Here is a 24,828-nt window from a genome sequence, read left to right as displayed (position 1 = left end):
TTCATATATTTTTTTAATGAATTGTATAATAAACAAAACGTAATTTTACAAAATAAATCAAAATAAACCTTAAGCATTGACAAATAAATTATATTTTAAAATGAATTTTAAAAAAGAAATTTTCATATTTTTTATTTTTTATAAATTTTACAAAATGAATTGCAACAAACCTTAAGTATTGACAAAAAAATCTCAACTTGATAGAAAAACTTAACTAATAAATGGGCATTTTTACACGAGGAACGAAATAATGATTACACCGTTTTATGATGACGTAAATCCATTGTTCTTTAGCAGTAGATTTTCTTTTTAAATAATTTCACGTTTAAATCGTGTTTTTCATCTTTTAATTTTGATTCTTCTATATTTTAATATATTTTATTTCTTAATGAATTGAACACACAAAACAAAAGTTGTATCAATTTACTAAAGAAATCATAACAAACAAAACAAATTTTCTGTTTTTAACACAAAAAAAAAACTCCGAATTCATCCCGATTTTTTTTTGTATTGAATTCCTAAAATGAAAGGTAAGTTTTTTTTCTTTTCCTTTTTAACAATTTGAAAAGTCAATAACTTTAAAAATAATTTTAAACATTAAAAACATTTATTTTTACTGCAATCAAATAAAAAATATTAATTCTGCAATAACAGACGTAAATAAAAAAAAAATATGAATCTCCGATTAGAAAAAAAAAATCAGTGCTTCTTGTTAAGACAAATCGATTTTTTAAAAATATCTCGTTATAAGCATGTCGAAAATATTAACATGTTCACAAATTACGAAAACTCATCAAGTTGAACAACTGTTATTGTATTTTTAGTAAAAAAAAAAGGTCTATCACTCAGAGCACTCACTATAGACTACAAATGTTGGTTTAATCTAAACTCCACGTTCACACTGTGTTAACACTTCATAGTCTGATATCTATCTATCTATCTATCTATCTATCTATCTATCTATCTATCTATATATATATATATATATATATATATATATATATATATATATATATATATATATAATGAAATTTTACCTAATTTTCCCAAAAAGTTACTTTTACGTATAATTAACTTACTATTTGATGAATTTTCGTAATTTTTGAAAATATAACTATTTTCGGTGCTAATGCAGGTAGGTCAGCGCTATTTTTTAAATCGTATTTCCACGTTTAATTAAAGTTTTATGATATGTTTTTTTTTTATTATTCAATTGTCAGGTTAAAGTACAGAATAGGTACAAAACACCCTTCCCTCTCCATGTTAAGAATGGCTTTTTAAATAATAATGTTATTATTTCAGCACGGATCACTCTCTGCATGAACACCAAATAGTTATATACAGTTAAATACATGGTAATGTTTTTGCTTAAACTACATATCTTTAAAAATCGATCTATTAACTCTATCTTGAACAAGCACCAAAAATCTCCTAAAATTATATTATGTAGTCTGACATTTAGATTTTTTAAAAAAATCTTTTCTTTTTTATTCTGTCTACATTAGCTATTATGTCGCTGTAATAATAATAATAATAATAATAATAATAATAATAATAATAATAATATTAATAATAATAATATTAATAATAATAATAATAATAATAATAATAGTAATAATAATAATATTAATAATAATAATAGTAATAATAATAATATTAATAATAATATTAATATTAATAATAATAATATTAATAATGATAATAATATTAATAATAATAATATTAATAATAATATAATAATAATAATAACAACAATAATAATAATATTAATAATATTAATATTAATAATGATAATAACAACAATAATAATAATATTAATAATAATAACAACAATAATAATAATAATATTAATAATAATAATATTAATAATAATATTAATAATAATAATAATAACAACAATAATAATATTAATAATAATATTAATAATAATAATAATAACAATAATAATAATATTAATAATAATATTAATAATAATAATAACAATAATAATAATATTAATAATAATATTAATAATAATAATAATATTAATAATAATAATATTAATAATATTAATATTAATAATGATAATAACAACAATAATAATAATAATAATAATAATAATAACAACAATAATAATAATGATAATAATAATATTAATAATAATAACAATGATAATAATAATAAAAATAATAACAATGATAATAACAATAATAACAATAATAATAATAATAATAATATTAATAATAATAATATTAATAATAATATTAACAATAATATTAATAATAATAATAATAATAACCAACTAGCAGAAACATATATAGAAAAAATATTTTAAAACTTTACAATCTAACCAAACGTAGTTTATTCCTTTAAAAAAAAGTTGACTTTAATTTGCCAACTACGTTTTAAGAGCTTTAAAATATCCGCAAAAAGAATAAAATAATAAATATTTAAGCTTTTAAGGTGGGTTATAACTTTCGTACATAAGTTTAACGTAGAATGAATATAAAAGGTTTTGCTTTTTTATGTTTCTTTTTCGATGGGGATTAGATCATATGTGTTGTTAACTATTCTGTACTTATTCTGTTTTTATTACATTTTCACCCCAAACAAAGAACATTTCACTTTGATGTAGGGGGCTACTATTAGGGACATTAGATACAGGGGTACTATGTGGGAAGTTGGGCAGCAAGATGTGGTTCACATTACACTTGAACTTCTGCATGTCAGTACAGTTGGGGAAGCAGGAACCAGGAAGGGAATTCCAAAGTCTAGCGGTTCTGAGGAAGAAACTACTGGAGTAGAAGGCTCTCTTACATCTAGGGATCTCTACTCTGAAGGGGTGGGATTTTGCTGCTTGTCGGGTTTGTTGGGGGTATTTACGTAGAGGGGGTGCAAGTGCTTGCAGTTCGTCAGAGCATTCACTGTTAAAGTACTTGTAGAATAGGCAGAGGGATGCTACATTTCATTAATGTAAAAGAGGCTGAAGCTTAGATGACCTATCAGGTTGGTGACTCGCTTTTGAACTTTGTCTAGGAGTTAGAGACTAGTAGCAGATGCACCAGCCCAAATATGACAACAATACTCCATACATTAGACACCGCCAAAACTGGGGGGGGGGCAGGTCAGTACTTTTTGACGGACCGTCTTTTTAAAAATCTACCAAAAATCAGGTAATTATCCGATCAATACGAAATTTTCAGCGATTATTAGGAGAAGAATGAACTTTATAACGGTGTACTTATTTTTCATAAACGATATTTATATATATATATATATATTTGCTTACAAACCCCCCCTTGTTTTGAAGTGGGAACAAATATGCTTAAAATAATCATCTGAAACTGAACAAAACATATTGTGTTGTTGTAAGGGACAGAATTATAGATTAAAAAAAAAAAATTGTTTGCATACCTTATTTTGACGTCTGAATATCAGAACTTCGATTGTGTTTAATTATCCCACTTTTGAGTTTTGAAGTGTGAAATTCGGTGAATATGTTAAGTAAAATAATTAATTTAAGTTAAGCAAAACAAAAACAAATTTTTTTTAATATTTATACGAAAAAAGCCATTTTAAAATTTTTGATAAATAAATTAACAATTTTTTTTTAGCGAGCCGAATAATGCATGACCATTATTAAACAGGGCATGCTTTGAATAATCGATACAAAAAAAAAATTCGATAAATATTGTGCCCTTTGTGTTAAAAATAGCATCATTTTTTTCGATCCCGTTTGAAAACGTTTGCCGCCTTTCGACTACGGTGGACCAAACGCGCTGAAATAATTTTTTTTTTATTCTGCTTTAAATTGCCCCCCCCCATTTTGGGGAGCCTGGCCCCCACACACATACACATTAAAAACCAAACTCATACAAATGGTCACCCATCTGGTACCGGCCAGCCCCAGCTTAATAATACATTGAAATTTTCGTCACTGAAAAATAAGTTTTTTTGGCCTGTTTGGTCTTCCATAGTTTTCTTATCATCAAACGAAAACGTAACCAGAGTCGATCTGAACTCTACGTCGACGCGAAATATCTGGTTACCTATATGAATAAGTGGAATTATTTGAAATTCAGGTACTTATATTATAATATTTTTGCATATTCTCATAGAAAATCATCCTAAATCTTAGTTAGACAATAAATAAATAAATTAATTATTTCAAAAACCCTTTTTTTAATATTTAAGTACGTTTTTTGTGCAAGACAAAAAATGTCAATTGTTAACTTTTTGGGAAAATTTAACATTTAAAATTGAATTAAAAATAGTAGAAAAAGTTTTACATTATTCTGTTTTCTATATGATAAAATTCAGGGTTTTATCTTTCTGGAAAAAAAAAGTTACTCAGAAATAATGGATTTTAATAAATGTAATTTAGTTTTAAAAAACAACAACAACTAGATTTTGCGGCCATTTTTGGCGGTGCCTACCATACATGGGCGAATAGTGGCCTTATAGAGGTACAGGACACTTTCGGGCGTTAGTAGATTTCTAGAACGGTAGAGACAACCTACCTTTGTTGCAGCGGTCCTGGCAATACTCTCAATGTAATTGTTCTAACTCATGTTTCCTGTGAACGTTAGGGAGAGGAGTTTAAAACACGCTCTTAATAATTTAATAAACAAAAAATTCCATGAAAAATATCGTTAAAATTTATTTTTTTGCAATCCAATAAAAAACATGAAAAAATTACGAAAACTCATCGAATTGAACAACTGTTATTGTATTTTTAGTAAAAAAAAAGTCTATCATTATAGACTACAACTGTTGATTTAATCTAAACTTTCCGTTTCGAGTTTGTATTGTCTACTCTATGACATCTAAGAAAAATGCAATTTTACCTAATTTTTCGAAAAAGTTACTTTTACCTATAAATAACTTTACACTTTGTGAATTTTCGTAATTAAAAAAAAAAATTACTATTTTCAAAATTACAGTTAAGTACGTAATAATGTTTTTGCTTAAAAAAATATTACTATTTTCGAAATTACAGTTAAGTACGTAATAATGTTTTTGCTTAAAAAATATTACTATTTTCAAAATTACAGTTAAGTACGTAATAATGTTTTTGCTTAAAAAATATTACTATTTTCAAAATTACAGTTAAGTACGTAATAATGTTTTTGATTAAAAAAATATTACTATTTTCGAAATTACAGTTAAGTACGTAATAATGTTTTTGCTTAAAAAATATTACTATTTTCAAAATTACAGTTAAGTACGTAATAATGTTTTTGCTTAAAAAATATTACTATTGTCAAAATTACAGTTAAGTACGTAATAATGTTTTTGCTTAAAAAATATTACTATTTTCAAAATTACAGTTAAGTACGTAATAATGTTTTTGCTTAAAAAATATTACTATTTTCAAAATTACAGTTAAGTACGTAATAATGTTTTTGCTTAAAAAAATATTACTATTTTCAAAATTACAGTTAAGTACGTAATAATGTTTTTGATTAAAAAAATATTACTATTTTCAAAATTATAGTTAAGTACGTAATAATGTTTTTGCTTAAAAAAATATTACTATTTTCAAAATTATAGTTAAGTACGTAATAATGTTTTTGCTTAAAAAAATATTACTATTTTCGAAATTACAGTTAAGTGCGTATTAATGTTTTTGCTTAAAAAAATATTACTATTTTCAAAATTACAGTTAAGTACGTAATAATGTTTTTGCTTAAAAAAATATTACTATTTTCGAAATTACAGTTAAGTACGTAATAATGTTTTTGCTTAAAAAAAATATTACTATTTTCAAAATTACAGTAAAGTACGTATTAATGTTTTTGCTTAAAAAAATATTACTATTTTCAAAATTATAGTTAAGTACGTAATAATGTTTTTGATTAAAACGACGTATTTTTAAAAATCGATCTATCAACTCTATCTTAAAGAAGCATAAAAAATCTCATAAAAATTATATTATTTTACCTGACATTTAGATTTTTGTCATACGAGGACCATGCAATATGTAATGCCCCTGACCCACTTCCCATAGCAGTAGAACAACGAAACTTGGCACAGGTATTAATCTTTATCTACATAGGAACCACCCAGAGTCATGCATTTCTCCCATCGTGTGATGCAGCTCTAGAAACCGTTTTTGTAGAACACCCCAGGTTGGTCCGCCAACCATGACGTGGCTTCAGAAATCAATGCTGCATCATCTGGGAAACTCTTTCCTTTCAAAAACAACTTTATGTCTGGGAAGAGGTAAAAGTCAGACGGTGCAAGGTCAGGAGACTAGGGAGGATAGGGGAGGATTTCATAACCACACGCCCATGCTTCTGATCTGGTGACATGCAGGAGGAGGGTACCTTTGCTGATCTTGCCCCGCCTCTTGATTTTGATAGTTTCCCTTAATTTCCTCAAAAGTGAAGCATAATAGGTTACTGTAATTGTGGTACCCTTTGCCAGGAAATCTGTCATCACTACTCCGTCCTGGTCCCAGAAGACTGTGAGCATGACCTTGCCAGTGGAGGGCTGCACTCTTGCCTTCTTTGGAGGTAGTGAGTCCAACTGCTTCCACTGCAATGACTGGCTTTGGTCTCTGGATCATAGTGATGGACCCAGATTTCATCCTGTGTAATCAGTCTTTTGAAAAATTTTGACTCATCTTCTTGGCACATCTCCAAATTCATCCTCAAGCACTTGATGTATTCTCGCTTCTGGAATGGTGTGAGCAGACTGGGAATCCATCTGGCAGACATCTTATGCATAGGCAAATGGTCATGAATGATAGTTTCCATAGATCTTGTACCAATCTTGGCATCTTGGGCTATTTGGTGAATAATAATGCGCCGACTTCCAAAATGGCAGCCTCAACTTGATGGACAGATGCCTCATCAATGGCAAGTTGGGGGCTACCAGATATGGGAGCTGTTTCCACAGACTTCCAGATTTGTTTGAATGCATGATGCTAGCGTTTTACAAGGTCATATGATGGGGCATTATCACCATAAGTTTCTTTCATTTTATCAAAAGTCTCCTGTGGTGTGCGTCCTTTGAAATACAAAAGCGGATCACTGCTCGACATTCAACAGGCTCCATTTCACACCTGATTCTGTTCAAACAACTGTAAAACAGAAACCACAGTTAGTTCAGAGCTGTAATTTGCCACATAACCCGTAGAGATATAAATCATTGCACATGCAAAATTTCAGCTAGATCAGACAACTGGAAGTTGGGCAGGGGCATTACTTATTGCACGCACCTCGTGTACTTAATTTACTATATATATATATATATATATATATATATATATATACTTAATTTATTCACATAAAATTAATATATGAAAGTATAAATTTATGCGTAAGCTTGAAGTATTTACTTCAAAAGTGCTCAATACGTAGGTAGAGCTAGTTAGTAAGTTATAAAAAATATATGGCGATTAAGCTACACTGAATATTACGCGTTTCATCCACTCTAGGATTCTTCAGGCTTATGCGCGAATTCTGTGCTTGTTTGTCGTTTTTATATGTGCATCTTCTATTGAAATTTTAGTTAGCCAATCAGCTTTCTAGTATCCACCGCACCCTTCCTATCAGCCAATGAGAATGCATTTATCCGACAAAGGCGTATTTGACCTCTGGTTGACCTGTTCCTTTGTGTGTGCTCTATTTAACCTGGATATTTAGCTATATATATATATATATATATATATATATATATATTATTGAAGGGGAAGAGAGTAGAGCTCATATGAGTTTTTGCTTTATTACGTTTTTTTTTCGGTAGGTATTATGTCCTATAAGTTTTTAATTACAACAAAGATACCATAGAAATGTCATTGTGACATTTATTTGGTTGTTTCTACCAGTATTTTTTTTTTAATTATTGATTTTTAAATGGTTATCAGGACTTCCATTATAGCTGTATTATGAGCCAATTTTTCTAATTCTAATGTGAGATTCAACACGAATTTTTTCAAGTAAATAAACGCTTCAAAATAAGTAAAATCATAAAACAAACTTATTCAAACGGGTAGAATAGTTACTTCTGTTGCCTTTGGTAACAATCATTGGTGATGTATTTGAATTTGGGTCTTACTATTTTCTTATTTCTTAATTAGTGTGTGTGTGGGGGGTCAACATATAACATAAACACATGTATTCAAAGACATACACCGATTCTTTCAGCGTTTGAGAGATCTTTCTCTCATCTTTAAATCGAATTGATTCTCTTGATAAGAACACGTGATAAACTCCAGCTGAGGGGTTGGTTTTTATATTTCTTTATTTTCTCCCACCGTTGTAGTCTCTAAACCAGATGAGAAGGTCCGAATATATTTCCACATTTAAACTAAACTGAAAAAAGTGCAAAACGTGAGCTGCACATCTTAGCCATGCTTGACCACCTATTGGCTCAACTAGACGAAGCAAAATTGGATTCTAACAGTGAGCAAAAAATTTATGCAATCTAGTAAGCAAATATAATTAAAATTTCTTACTTTGGCAAATATAGTGAATAAACGTAATTAAAGATTTTTACTTTAGCAAATATAATTAAATTTTTTCTTTTAGTAAATATAATTAAATTTTTTTACTTTAGCAAATACAAATAATTTTTTTTTACTTTAGCAAATATAAATAAATTATTTTACTTTAGCAAATATAATTAAAAAATTTTTACTTTAACAAATATAATTAAAAAATTTTACTTAAGCAAATATAATTAAATTTTTTACTTAAGCAAATATAATTATTTTTTTTACTTTAGCAAATGTAATTAAAATTTGGTACTTTAGCAAATGTAATTAAAATTTGGTACTTTAGCAAATGTAATTAAAATTTGTTACTTTAGCAAATATCATTAAATTTTTTACTTTAGCAAATATAATTTAAATTTTTACTTTAGCAAATATAATAAAAACATTTTTACCTTATCAAATACAATTAAATTTGTTTACTTTAGCAAATTAAAAATTTTTACTTTAGCAAATATAATTAAAATCATTTTACTTTAGCAAATAAAATGAGACATTTTAGTTTAGCAAATATAATTAAAATATTTTACTTAAACAAATATAATAAAACATTTTTACTTTAGCAAATATAATTACATTTTTTTACTTCAGAAATATAATTAAAAAAATTTACTAAAGCAAATATAATTAACATTTTTTACTTTAACAAATATAAGTAATTTTTTTTACTTTAGCAAATATAATAATTTTTTTTTTACTTTAGCAAATATAATTAGCATTTTTTACTTTAACAAATATAATAAAAAAAATCTTACTTTAGCAAATATAATAAAGTGTGGTTAGCAAGTACTTGCTATTAAATGGGAAAACTGTCTTACTTTTTATTTTTTTTAAATTTAGCTGAAAAATATATTCAATAATATTTTAAAAGTTTGTCGTTTTGACTAAATAGAAAATATTCAAGATACTTGAACAAATTACAATATGATTTTTATGTGTAGTTTTTATTACATGTGACAAACATGTTTTTTCTTTGTATTAAACACAGCTAATAAATATTTCTGACTTTTTTAGATGAGGATTGGTTATTTGTATTATTGGATTAATTGGACTACTGTCCTCATCTTATGATTTTCACAAAGTTTCTGTCGTTGTAACCTCCAACATTCTTCAGGTGTAGCTTGTTCTATAGGAAAATGTACTTTTAGAAAATCAAACTCTGCCGTTTATTTTAGTTGTTTTTTGTTAACGAGAACTATGATTGTTTTTTTTTTAATTTGTTCGGCTATTTTGTTGCCATTATCTTGGAATAAAAATAGCTGTAAATTTCTCATCTGGGAAAGCTTACTTAATTTAGTTTCGTGAGGTTAATGGAGTTTTATATTTTATATCAAACACTCTCTCTATAACTTTGCCCACGAGTCATGTGATGCCACAATTCTCCAGCAATTCCAACCTCTAGTATGTAACCAAATTAAATAGCATTTCCTGTTATTCCCAAATATCCGTTTTATTCGTCGAATATTTAACAATATTTTTCATATAAATAAATGTACTTTTAGTATAAATAATAAATAATTATGAATTTATATTGATTGACTAAAATAAAAACTTCATACGTTTCAAGGAATGAAACTCTTCTCTGTTTCACTTTCTCCATGAACCAGATGATGTTACATTTCCCTCCATCAGTTTTCTACAGATCAGCAGTGAAAATTAAAATCTGCCGTTTATTTTAGTTGTTTTTAATTACTTTTTTCTTAACAAGAATTATGATTGTTTTTTTTTAATTTGTTCGCCTATGTTTCGCCATTATCTTGTATCTTGGATTAAAAATAGCTGTAAATTACTCGCTTGGAAAAGCTTAATTTAGTGTTATATTAAAATGTTTACATAAATAGAAACGAATAAGAGAGCTTAGATGAGAACAGGTAATTGAAAATGGCAGAAACTGTAAAATTGTCATTCTTTATTTGATAATCTATTTTTATTTTCAAAAAAGGAATTTGTGACTTGAACGTCTAAAGAAAAGTTTCTATTTTTCAGTTGACAGATAAAAATAGTTTTAAAAATTGAATTTGATGGTTACGAGCAATGTTCCAAGATTCACGTCCACCATCTTGATTTCCTTTAGAATTACTCTTTTAAAAAAAATATTTCTTGATTTACATGCCATGATGTAGTCATCTGCAAGGTAAATAATTAATAACAATAATAGGTTGAACTACGAAACAATCAATTTACACAAAATATGAAATGGAATAAGGCAGTGAGGTATTTTTCAGTTGAATGTCTGAAAAGGAAAATTGATTCTTTTTTAGCAGACCAGTAATGCATAAAAATATAATGTTAGTCAATTGCATCAATAACGAATTTGTGAACTTTTACTTTTAATAATTAACATAAAATGTTAAATTTTACTACATGAAAAATATCGTTTTAAATTTGTTTCATATTTGCAGAATTTGAAGCAATCAAAAGAAACCTATTATTGGATTTGAATGTTCTTGACTTTAAATGTTTGTACACATTTTTAAACATCTAGAAAATTGTTCATATATATTACCCTCCTTTGAAATTTCTGGAAACAGAGAAATCGCAGTCTTTTAAATCAGGTGACGTATTTTTTATCAAATCTAATGTGCTAATAAAATGTAAACACATATTTACAAATATATAAAAATATTTAGAGACCAACAAAGAAGAACAAACAACAAAAAAATATATAAAAACAAAGACCAAACAAAAAAAAAGGAAAGAAACAAGTGTTGTGTCATACATTTGCAAATGCTTTTCATGCTACAACAATGATAAATATAACTCTAAACTATCCACTCCAAGTTTAAGAGCCATTGCTCAAAAGGACTATGTACTACAATAAGGCTGATTGGCATGCCCGCAAGTTTTATAAAATAAAATATTCATTTGGAAAATTGTTCATATATATTAGCTCCCCTTGAAATTTCTGCAAACAGAGAAATCATAGTCTTTTAAATAAGGTGACGTATTTTTTATCAAATCTAATGTGATAAAAATATGTAAAAGGTACTACAATAAGGCTGACATGCATGCCATCAGAGATCCATATTTTTATTCCTGTAAAACAGGATACAAATGAGATCGCTGAATTGTTCAAAGTGGCGATTTAAGCACATATTCATACAAGTTCTATAACAAACTCCACTCTCCCAACTGTTTACTTCAATTTGTGCAGCTTCCATTACTAACAGGCAGCATGCATACTGCAGATTTATCCGACATAAGTCCAGTACAAACAGGCAAAAGTTTATAGAAACTTAAAGTAATTGCAAGAAATTGCAACAGCTATGAGAGAATATAGTGAAACTAGAAAGTGTACTGAAGCGCAGAAATAGGAGCAAAAATCAATTCTAGAAAATCTATAACATCTTATGTAGTAAATTATAGGTAATTAATAATTTCCTACTATCAAACAATATTGGGTTGTTTGCAGGCAACCGAGATTCTTATGCTTTTCTGTTTGTCTTCTTGAAACTCTAATTTGAACCCAACAACCCCTTGATGTTGCTTTACGAGCAGAAACCATACATATGATCTGAAAATCACTCCTTCTCAAATACATGATGTCATAAAAACCCAGACACCTCAAAAGCATGTGTGCCCGATCTCATCCAAGTTGTGCTAATAAACAAATGCTTTATTGAGGTAGCTCCAGTTCTTTCTAAACTTTTTAAGAAATGCCTTAACAAATCTAGCTTTTCTGACTGTTGGAAAATTGCATGTCGTACTAGTTTACAATAATTCTAACGAAAGACCTGGCCCATAAAATTATCACTCCATTAACCCCCCCCTTTTTCACCATAATATTTGAATCCATAATTTAGCAAGCTCTCGTATTACATTTTACAGTTGCTAAATTTTTATCAAAATAACAAAGCGGATGTAAGCAAGCCCGTTCTACTGCAGGTATTCTAATTGTAATCTATGAATGTGTATACCATGCACTGGATAAAGCAGGGAAGGTAAGGCAGTAGCCCTAAATATATCTAAGGCTTTTGACAGGGTATGACAATGGTCTTATGAAAATCAGATCCTATGCTTTTACTGGACAAATACTTAATATAATAAAATCCTTCTTAAATAAGAGAAGCATCAAGGTTGTCCTTGATGGTCGTACCTAAAAACAATATGATATTAATGTGGGTGTACCTCAGGAGTTGATCCTAGGACCTTTATTATTTCTGATATTAAAAAATGACATTCCTGATAAAATTGTCTCTGGGATGGATATATTTGCTGATGACACAAGGCTCTATAACAGGCAAGAAGGAAAAATGTATGAACACATAGTCAAGGCAATGGCAGAAACCCGAAAGAAAGATCTCTAGTTTATAGTTGAATGGGGACAACATGGATGGTTACATTCAATACTGCCAGACTAAGCTTGTTTCCATTAATAACAAGAAACCTTCCCAACCACCATTAGCTATGACTAATGGTACATTACCTGAAAGTATGTCGTTCAAACTCCTTGGCTCAACGGTCACAAGCAGCTTAATCCTACCTTTACACAGAAGAGATCCTCAGATGCAAAAAAGCTTTCTACTCTAGAATTGTTAGACTTTGGAATTCCTTTCCAGGGTCATGTATTCCCGATTGACTTGATATGCAGAAGTTAAAGTGTAATGCAAACAGACATCTCCATAGTATTTCTGCAATTTATGGCCTAGTCAAAGTAGTACTGTGCCTTGTTTGAGATAAAATGCAATACAAATTGTTGCAACTAGTTGTGTATCGAAGGCCAGTTTGTGTGTGTGGTGGTTCAGTTGTGGTCAGAGCAGTTAATATATAACGAAAATGTAATGATGCCCGACGATTTTCACAAGGCAAAAGTGGAAGCACATGCTCCATAGGAAGCCCCACTTCTGCAACAGATTACTCGAGAAAATGACTATCACCAAAATGTCACCTATGAGATCATGAGGTCATGAGGTCATGCAGAGTGTAATAACAGTGAAGAACCACAGCAATAAACGCCAATGGTTGACGCGTGTCCATTCTGAAACAAAAATGTAGTAGGCAAAAAAAAATAAATGTTCTGTCAGCAACAGTACAACTTCAAAATAGTCAATATCGCCCACCTCCAGAAGAGAGGGAATTCCTGTCTGTGATAACCGTGGTAAAAGAAGACACACTCCAATCACCAGAAACACCCACACACACACAATTTGCAGGACACTGCCGACTCGTCTCTAGCCTCCTGCTTTTATAGTGGCCGGGAATTATCCATTTGCATAATCACATGAGAAAGAAACGTGATTTTCCGAGAGTTGCATGGGGTAAACGCTAATAAAAACCCCCAGACGCCATCTTGGAATTCTCTTTTCCCCCCAACCGGTGACACAACAGACGTACCCGAGGTAAGCTCTTTTTCCCCTCATTTTAGTTATTGCTACTTCTGCTACACTCCCCCCTGATCTCATGATCACAAACGGGGCAGGGGGGCAGTCGTCTCTGTCTGGTACTTCTCCGAAGAACCGGAGGCAGCACTTCCTCCCTGCCATCCTCCTCATCGCCATTATTGCCACCAGTCTGCTCCATAGGTGGTGTTTCACAATCAGGGCAGGGGGGCAGTATTCGTCTCTGTCGGGTACTCCTTCGTAAAGGCAAGATGGGTGGTCCTTCCTCCGCTTCTTCAGTATGTACATTATATGGCTCAAAATCCTCTCCGTCGTCCTGCATCATACTCTCTGTCTTTTCAGAAGACATCATACTGCCTGAGTCTCCCTCTTCCTCCGATGTAACAACATAATGGCGAGGGCGCAAATCCTTCACGTGACGAGGCACACCGTCCACCAAAATCGACTGAGGGCTGATCACCTTGGTCACCTCACCCTTGCCGAACCTCGTGGTACATCGATTTTGCGGTCTTTTGACCCATACGCGATCTCCAACCTGGTAAAAGCTGTTCTTGGGACCTGGGGACGCAGTTGCGAGATTGGTCTCCTTTACTCGAACTTCGTATTGATAAATCCTGTTGGCAGGCGCAGTGGAGGGCGATGTGTCGTCTCTTGGTGTGATGTTATACCAGTAGACAGCCTCCTGTATGGGACAACACATTCTAGCCACTATTCGTTTCACTGTACGGTGACATCGCTCCACTATGCCATTCCCGGCTGGAGCGTATGCACAACGGAATCGCAAGTGAACTCCCCATTTACATGCAAATGCTTGGAACATATTGCTGCAGAAAGCTGTGTCATTGTCTAAAAGGAGTTCATGCGGCACGCCACGCTCAAGGAACACTGCCTCCAACTGATGAATCACACTTGCCGAGTCCTGCCTTGCCAATTTCCTCCAAATCGAGAAACGCGATGGACCACAGTCTGTTAAAAAAAAATGGAAGGTGCGATAATGCGTGATATCCATTCCAATTCTCTGCCAATTCTCGTTAACTTCCAGCTTTCCCTTTTCCCACCTGACTGGCGCTGGGTCAATGGACTGATATTCCTCGCATTTCTGTATGACCGTTCTGACAGTTGCTTTTGTCGTGGTTGGACATCTTCTCCTGACAAAGTAGGTAGTGCGTCGCACCCCCGGATGTCCACTATCTTTGTGAATAGCCATGACTTGACTCTCATCCAGCTCGTCTGTGTGGACCGCGCCTATCACTGGGTCAAGACCGTTTTTCTTTTTCATTGCCTCAAACCACCGCTGTGGCACTCGTGTCAGTCGGTCAGCAATGTTTCGTGCTGATGGAACCAGCGTCACATCCACTGTCAGCCCGTACTCTTTCACGAGCTCCTTAAGAGTGCTTAATCGCCTCCTAATAAGCATCTCGCTTGCTGCTTTGGTGCGTACTCGCACCTTTCCAGTTAGCGTGTCCGAGACCCAATGGTATACGCAAACAGAATCTGTCTTTATGTGTAGCACCTTGCTCTGCCACTGGAGAGCCAAATTGATTCCTTTCAATACGGCATCCAGTTCAGCCAAGTTGATATGTTGAGAGTCATCTTCAGGTCGCAGCCAACATGCATCTTCCAACACAGTTTCACACATCTCCAAGGCTGCCCCAATTGCTAGGGAGCTAGCATCGACCCATACATTCAGCTCTTTGCCGTCCACACACCAATTTCCCTGTGCCGGATCGTTCTGCTGCGCAGATTTTAAGGTTTCGAACATCATACGATGTAGTACAGCGTCCCTTGCTTCATCATCCCAGCCCTTCGTTACCGAACTTACTCTCCTTCTGAGTATTCCGCAAGCCACACGAAGCCAACCGCACACCGGAAAGTGCCCGACAAGTCGACCACACAGGGAAAAGATTGTTCGTCGCGTAACAATACTGGGAGCCTCCGGAATTGCATTTCCTCGCTTCCACCGCAGTTCATTGCGTTCCATCCTGACTGCCAATCCCAGCACCCGTGCACCGTCCTTCAACTGCTCCGGGTTCTTGCACTCCAACCCGAACTGCGCAAGGTGTTCTCTCACACGGGTCGCGGGCACCACGTCTTCATTGACAAAAATGTCATCAATGTAAGCAGATGCTGCGCAGCTTATAACTTCTTCCTGAGATAGTACTTCGCTGACAATTGCTCTCATTATCAAGGGAGCCACATTCAAATCAAACCCCAGACGGGTCAGACAGTATTTTTTCCCATCGATTTCCACAGTCTGGTATGGCCACAGTGTCTCATGGACCCGGACTTGTAGGTATGCTCTTCTGAGGTCCAGTAGAGACACGTTAGCACCTTTTTGTCTCCACTCACGCAGCTTAGCCGCACAAACATCTGCGTTGGCCGTAAATGCGTCTACGTAATGATTTAGCTCCCGGTAGTCCATCACCGGGCGCACTTTGGCTTTGTTCTGCTGTATCACAGCCATCAGGGGAATTAGACCTTTGGGGGGGGTCCGAATTTATCCTCTGGGTATGGCACGAGCCAACCATTATCTATCCAGGTGTGGAGCTCCTGCGTGTATTCTTCACAAATTTCTGCTGGCACTGGGTACTCTGACACTCGATTATGCAGCCTTTCAGGGGGTGGTCCACAGACCATTTCCACGACGCGGTCCACGTTCGGTTTTGATGGTCAAAGGTAGCAGTGAAATCTGGTTCATCGATAGAAATGGCTGCGCATTTAATACTTTTCCTGGCGCCCAGCCGCACTGATCCTGTAGGCCTGACAACGACACCTCCTAGAGCTTTTATGGCGTCGATCCCTAGAAGCAAGTCAAATCCCAGTGGCTTGCCATGCACCACCAACACATCGACTCTGGAAGACACACCTTCATCAGTCGATACAGAGACCGTTCCAACACCACAGCACGCATGGGACATTCCACCAATTGTGTTGACATTTACGTTTGTTTTTCTCCAAGACCGGCACTGGTCTGCATGTAAAATTGTCCTGGAGCATCCTGTATCAATAAGCGCCAAACATCGCGTCCCGTCAACATGGATGCTTATCACCGGGAGCGTCGTGTTCACATCTTGGTTGGGAAGGAGACTGGCGCTTATGCATCCTCCCCTTGCTCATTTCCTGAGCAGTTCCGAGCCCAGTGTCCACTCTCACCGCAACGGTAACACCGTGTTCCACGTTTTCGACAGTCCCTTGCAAGGTGGCCTTTAACATTGCATTTGAAACAGGTCACGTTAACAGGATTATTCTGGGCCCTGTTGTTGGGTGAGCGTGTGGCCGCAACCACATCCTGATTTTGTTCGCCAGTCATCGTCAAAATTCTCGCTCTCGACATTTCAAATGCAATGTTAAAGGCCACCTTGCAAGGGACTGCCGAAAACGTGGAACACGGTGTTACCGTTGCGGTGAGAGTGGACACTGGGCTCGGAACTGCTCAGGAAACGAGCAAGAGGAGGATGCATAAGCGCCAGTCTCCTTCCCAACCAAGATGTGAACACGACGCTCCCGGTGATAAGCATCCATGTTGACGGGACGCGATGTTTGGCGCTTATTGATACAGGATGCTCCAGGACAATTTTACATGGTCAGGGCTTTGATGTTCGGCACCTGTTGAAGAGCAATTGAGATGGTGTCAGGGAATCCAGTGACAAAAATTAATTTTGTGAGTCTCTCTAAGCTTTCTCCTGTGAATCCGGCCAATCCAACCAACTGCCTGATTTTGTTGGCGTACACATCCACACGTTCACCAGCCCATCTAACCATAGATATTTTTCTATATGCTGCAAACGCATCATCAGTAAATGCCTCCTTTAATCGAGCCTCAATCTGGTCTATTTTCTTTTGATCGTCCTCCTCCATTTCCATGTAGAGGGCCAGCGCATCGCCTTCCAGGTATAAAGGTAGCAGACTCGCTATGTCATCCACCTGCTGAAGTTGTGCGACAAGTCTCACTTTTTTCAGCCACGCTATGTCTCCCTCGTCAGAGAACGGCTTGATAATATCACTGCTTATCCGCACCTTTGCCATATTCGGGCCGAAATAGCTTGAAACAAAAATGTAGTAGGCAAAAAAAATAAATGTTCTGTCAGCAACAGTACAACTTCAAAATAGTCAATATCGCCCACCTCCAGAAGAGAGGGAATTCCTGTCCGTGATAACCGTGGTAAAAGAAGACACACTCCAATCACCAGAAACACCCACACACAATTTGCAGGACACTGCCGACTCGTCTCTAGCCTCCTGCTTTTATAGTGGCCGGGAATTATCCATTTGCATAATCACATGAGAAAGAAACGTGATTTTCCGAGAGTTGCATGGGGTAAACGCTAATAAAAACCCCCAGACGCCATCTTGGAATTCTCTTTTCCCCCCAACTGGTGACACCCGAGGTAAGCTCTTTTTCCCCTCATTTTAGTTATTGCTACTTCTGCTACACATTCAAACCTGAAACCTGTCAATTTCAAAGAAAAGAAGTGGGGTTACTGTTTTGAAAAAGAAAAGATTGGAGAAGAAATAGAACATTGATTGTTAAGAAGAATTCAGAATCCGACCCTTTTCTTTTACTCTTATTTGTTTTGAGAACAAGGAAACATTTTGTTGAGCACGAACACAACTTTTACATCATATGAATTTACGTGACTAAAACAAGGATTAATACTAGAGAAAAACTATGGACTCTTTTTCAAATTGTCATAGATTTACTATATTAACCAGTCATACATATTTGTCTTTGAAAAGATATCTCTAAAGATTCTTTAATCTTCATCAAAATAGATTACAAATTTTTAGTTAAAAATCAGAAAAGGGAAATTTATTTTGTTTACATACAAGTATTATATGGAGAAGTTCTAATTATATTTTGTTTTTCAAAAACAATGAAGATTAAAGTTACTTTATGATTTACCGACTCACCCTTAAACCACATTAAACTAAATATTTTAATGGAGAGCCAACCCATTTTTCCTGTGTAGAGAAAAAGAAGCATCCTTTCAACACCTGATGAAGGTGACAGAAGATAAGAATAATAGTCCGATTAATCAAAATAACACAAGCATTCACAACTCATCTCAAACATTCAGAATTGTAAATTAATTCTGTTTACAAACAAATATTGCATGAAGAAATACTAATTATATGTTGTTTACAAACAAATATTACATAAAGAAGTACTAATTATATTTTGTTTACAAACAAATATTACATGAAGAAATATTAATTATATTTTGTTTACAAACAAATATTCCATACAAAAATACTAATTATATTTTGTTTACAAACAAATATTACATAAAGAAGTACTAATTATATTTTGTTTACAAACAAATAGTACATGAAGAAATATTAATTATATTTTGTTTTTCAACAATAACAAATTGTTGACTTTTTTATAAGAATACGTTTAAAAGTTAAATATTATCGCATGAAATCTATTTTTTATTTCCAGAGTTTGCAGCAATCGACAAAAATCAATTATTTGATTAGAATGGATCTTCATTTTCTGTTGATGATATAAGAAACTCATAACATATTTGGGAATGTGCACATATAAATTTCATGAAAATATCAGAAAGCAAAAAAAAATCAGACTCGTGAAATACGTGACATCAAATTTGATTCAAAGCCGTTCAAAAATTGTCCTTGTCACATGTATGAATTTTTTTTTACATATTTTGATGAAAAAGTGCATGGAAAATTAAAAAAATCAAAAAATTCTACATCTATAATGTTTAAGAAAAATAAAAATTTAATTCGTAATTTACCACAATAAACATTTGCCTAAACTAAAATAAGTACAAATTAAAGTTGCTAAAATGAAAACAAGCGTTACAAAATGTGAATGTTTATGAATTTGTTTTGTTTTTGAAAAATAAACTAAAAATTGAAAAATGCATGAAAAATAATTAAGCAAAAAAATCATACGTTTATGATAACAGAAAACTTGAAGGCAAAACAAGAAAAATATTCTGTAAAAATCTGATGTATCCAAGACCAATGGTAAAGTAAAATAGAAACAAAGGGAAAAGAAAAAGGAAAATTCTTTAATAAATTTTGGTTGTTGTTAATAGTCACAAATCATTTTTTTTTGTGGAACATCCAAGCACGTACTATAGACAATTTTATTAAATTGTTTTTCTCATTGAAATTAAATTTGTCTTACTATATGCAAAGTAATATGGACAACAATCTACATTATTGTAAAGTATGTAGTTCCTGTTTTACCCGGCAGTCACATTTTTTGCAACATATGTTAACACATACGGGAGAAAACCAACACTCTTGTGAAGTATGTGGTTTTTCTTTTACACAAAAGTCACATTTGTTGCGACATATGTTAACACATACAAAAGACAAACCACATTCATGTAAAGTATGCGGTTCTTCGTTTACACGAAAGTCAGCTTTGGTAAACCATATCCGAACACATACAGGAGAAAAGCCACATTCTTGTGAAGTATGTGGTTCTTCTTTTACACAGAAGTCACATTTGTTGCAGCATATATTAACACATACAGGAGAAAAACCACATTCTTGTGAAGTATGTGGTTCTTCTTTTACACAGAAGTCACATTTGTTGCGACATATGGTAATACATACAGGAGAAAAACCACATTCTTGTGAAGTATGTAGTTCTTCTTTCGCACGAAAGTCACATTTGTTGATTCATATGTTAACACATACAGGAGACAAACCACATTCTTGTGAAGTATGTGGTTCTTCTTTTACACAGAAGTCAAATTTGTTGCAACATATGTTAACACATACAGGAGACAAACCACATTCTTGTGAAGTATGTGGTTCTTCTTTTACACAAAAGTCACATTTGTTGCGACATATGGTAATACATACAGGAGACAAACCACATTCTTGTGAAGTATGTGGTTCTTCTTTTACACAAAAGTCCAATTTGTTGCAACATATGTTTACACATACAGGAGAAAAACCATATTGTTGTGAAGTATGTGATTCTTCTTTTACACAGAAGTCATCTTTGTTGAGACATGTGTTAACGCATACAAGAGAAAAAACACATGTTTGCGAAGTATGTGGTTGTTCTTTTGCCCGAAAGTCACATTTGTTGCAACATATGCGAACACATGCGGGAGGCAAACCATATTCTTGTGTGGAATGTAGTTCTTCTTTTTCACAGAAGGCAAATATGTTGCAACATATGCAAACACATACGAGAGAAAAATCACATGTATACAAAAGTTAATTTTATTAATCATATTCATATACATATTGAAAACAAACCTGTATGAAGTGCAGGGGACAAATATGTTGGACTTATAATAACGTTTATTCCACCAAGATTTGAGTTATAATCGAATTGATATCTTCTTGGATACAGTACTTTCAATATTAATTCAGAAATATAAATATTTAATTACTGTAATGTATCATTTACTGGTTAAACGATGATGTTCAATAAAGTATAATATATTATGTCTTTGCAATCAATTTACTTGTTTTTGCGGATACGATGCTACGTGCTTATACCCATTTCAGAGCAGAGTATTTTTTACGCATCTATTGCAGTGTCGACCATATTTTTTCCATTCTGAAGAAGGTAATCTCTCAACGCCGTGAGCCTGAGAGAACTTTGTTGCAGATCCATCCCCTTTTCATGAAGATACTTTAGGGAATCATTGATTTCTGACAGAATAGTTTTCCAAAGGTTCAGAAATGAAAGAAGCAGAAACGACGATCCCGAGTTGAGAATTAAAGGATGGCAAAACGACGATGTTCAATAAAGTATAATATATGTCTTTGCAAGCAATTTACTTCTGATTTAATATATTTGCATTACAAGCTAATCAATGAATATAAAGTAAGTAAAAAATGTCCCAGAGTGAGGTCCAGAATATATCTCTAGTTGTTGAAGTTCCATATAAATGTATAGAACAAATTATTGTAACATTACATTGAAGTAACTCATTTCTGAAATAAGTGGACGCAGCATTAATATGTGACCATGGTTTTCCGTTTTACAATCAATCCTAATATGAAAATAAATTAAATATTGCCGTTTCCCTTCGTGGCCTTCTACTATTGTATTACCAGTCATGTATCTTCATCAATAAACTGCTATTACAATTTTGAAGATAAGCTCAATTACTAAATAAATTCTGAATGAGATTCATTACAATAACAAAACGAATTAGAAAATAATAAATTAAAATATATAAAATTTAATAAATATGTTAATCAAAATATTTTAAAGATGCATTTAAAAAAGTGAGATCAAGAAACTCACGAATAAAATCTTTATTTAAATGACATACACAGAATTAGAATATTAGCTTTTGGTTTAGTTTATATGATGTTTGAACCTAACTCCAGATATTTTTATCATATTTATTTTACAATATAACTAAATAAATAATACTCTGGAATGTAACCCACATAAACATGTCACTTGCAATTTACCTTCGTGTCCTTCTACTGTTGTATTACAAGTCATGTCTTTTAATCAATAAACCGCTATTACAATTTTGAAGATATGCTCAAATACTAATGTTACATGATAAGGGCTGTCCCCTTTTATTTATAAAAATAGAGAGTTAAAATTAATCAATAATTTATTGTAAAAATAGAGAGATTAGTTAAAATTAAAATAAAATGAGAGAAAGCAGAAATCGAACCCTGGATATAAGTTTTCAAGAACAATAGGTTTAAATGGAATGTCCAGTAAATTGTGCATTCTGATGAAATAAATAATAAATAAACTATTCAATTGCTAGAAAGAATGTGGATAATAAAACATGGGTTAAATGAATTAAATATGTAGGTTGAATTCCTTTGTGAAAACAACAAAGAAAAAATAGGTTATTGAGAAATCAGAATGTTCGGAAATGTGCAACTCGCGCATGTTGATGGCACGTGAATTGTGGTCACGTGGCCAGACATGCATGGATTTCTCAATATAGGAAGTGAGAGTTAGTAAGTTAGTAGAGTTAGAAACTCAGAGGGAGTTTGAGAACGACAGACGAATTGGAACGTCTAGGAAGCAAGACGGTCACTTTGAAACTTAATATGTGAAGCTTTGAATTCTTGGACGCAAAGCCCCCAACCAGTCAGGGAAGAATAAATGTTCAATGTGTTTTTATAACTGCCGTCTCCTGTGTCCATCATTACATGAAAAATGTATTGTCTATTTATGTGTACAAACTATTTGAAATTCATCATCTAAAAAATATGTGTGTTAGAAAGTAAATGTGTCTATTTATGTTATACAAACACTCCCGTTCATACGAACTGTCAAAGCATAAATGCCAACCTGTCAATCCATCGGCATAAATGCAAACCTTTCAATTATCGGTCTGTCTATCTAGATAGCGAATCACCTCTCAAAGTTTATTTATATGTACACACTCTCTCTCTCTCTCTTTATATGATCACATCTCTTCTTTAACAATATTAATGTCTCCATTCCATATCTCACGACATGATCACACACATGAACCTTCGAATATCTCTTACTAAGCACTTAAGATTCGTATCTGTACTAATAAGAACTCACGTAACATATGCGCACAAGTGATACTTTCGTCTAATAATAACTATATAACACTAAATACGGCAGAGATCGGTTCAAGCATGTAAGGTTCATCATTGCTTGCTTAGTCAGAGGCAATCTCACAGGCAAACTGAGTTAAAGATTAAAAAATTGCCAGATTTTTTAATCTTTTTCAGGAAACACATATACATATATATGTATACCAAGTTTTTTGGGCAGTCATGTTTTTTTCTTGGGGGGGGGGACAGTGTCCACAGAAAGTTTTTATATATTTTTTTAAAGAAAAAACGTAAAAATATTTTTATGAAAATCGTAAACTGTTAGATTAAAGTACAGAAAAAATACAGTTTCTTTTTCAATAAAACTAAATATTTTATTTTTTACGTCTGTTCATTTCTGGCAGAAAAACTTTCTCGAGATGAAGATATTTCGTAAGCAATCTATTACTTCGGTCAATTGTGGAATGGCCATTGACGTCAACATTTTTTTTAGTAATCATTATGTTTATAATTCTTGCACCTCATTGTTTTTCTCCTGACAATATGAGATTGTCTGCATCGGTGTTTTCATTTCTTTTTCTAACATACAGAGATTTGTTTCCGGTTCTGTCATTTTCTGTTTAGCGAGTTTGAAACTATATTTGTTTGTTAGCTTTTTTGTTTATTTTCTTCCAATTCGAAAGTCGACTGCATCCATTTCAATAGCACTTTTTTTATTGGTTCATCAAACGCACAGCCAATGAATTACAAACTATAAATAATCAGAACCCGCACCTTGATATCACTAAACAAATACTAAAAACATTACATAAAAAAACAAATAAATAAAATAACAACACTCAGCTGAAAATGATTGCCGGTCTCACCCAATCCATGCCTGACGGGAATTCCCGAGAATCTGTGTAAAATTTTGCAAAAGTACCGATATTAAACACGAGAACAAACCATGTCTTTTTGAAGTATGTTGCTGTTCCGCAAGGAAGATAAATTTATTGCAACTTATGCGAACGCATACGTGGGACAAACAACATCCTTGTGACATATCCCAAGTCAACAAAACCCAAACAAAGTTATTCACCTCTTTTTCATGGACGACTTGAAACTCTATGCCAACTCATACGCTGACTTAAGTCAAATTCTACAGTTCTTACATAATTTCTCCAGAGATATTTGAATTCGATTTGGTTTGGACAAATGCGGTAAGTCCTCTATCAAACCCGGGAAGCAGGTCCAAAACGGAAAATATACAGCCAATGGCGTAGCATCAGATTTTGCCACCCAGGGCGGTCATAAAATTTGCCGCTCCCCTTTGGCATATAACTGCCTGTTTTCCACCCCTTGGAATGTAATTACATGTTTTGCCCTTCCCCTCAGGATATGATTACCTGTTCCCCCACACAGCGCTCTGGCATATGACTACATGTTTTGCCGCCGACTGCTGGCATTTGACAACCTGTTAAAACCTTCAAAATTCAAAAAACCTTCAAAATAGTT

The 24,828-nt window shown here is 33.0% G+C and overlaps 1 long non-coding RNA gene across 1 annotated transcript; it reads left to right on the top strand.

Annotated features, from left to right (window-relative positions):
• Window positions 1-279: 279 nt before the first annotated feature.
• On the top strand, window positions 280-21,260 carry LOC145248671 (uncharacterized). The gene is made up of 2 exons (XR_013863388.1): window positions 280-530; window positions 19,262-21,260. It is a non-coding gene; the product is annotated as an uncharacterized LOC145248671 (long non-coding RNA).
• The last annotated feature ends 3,568 nt before the right edge of the window (window positions 21,261-24,828 follow it).

Source organism: Euprymna scolopes, chromosome 27 (genome assembly GCF_053919585.1).
Source record: "Euprymna scolopes isolate OS-2025 chromosome 27, ASM5391958v1, whole genome shotgun sequence".
Lineage (NCBI taxonomy): Eukaryota > Metazoa > Mollusca > Cephalopoda > Sepiida > Sepiolidae > Euprymna > Euprymna scolopes.
This window is presented reverse-complemented; position numbering and strand designations above follow the sequence as displayed.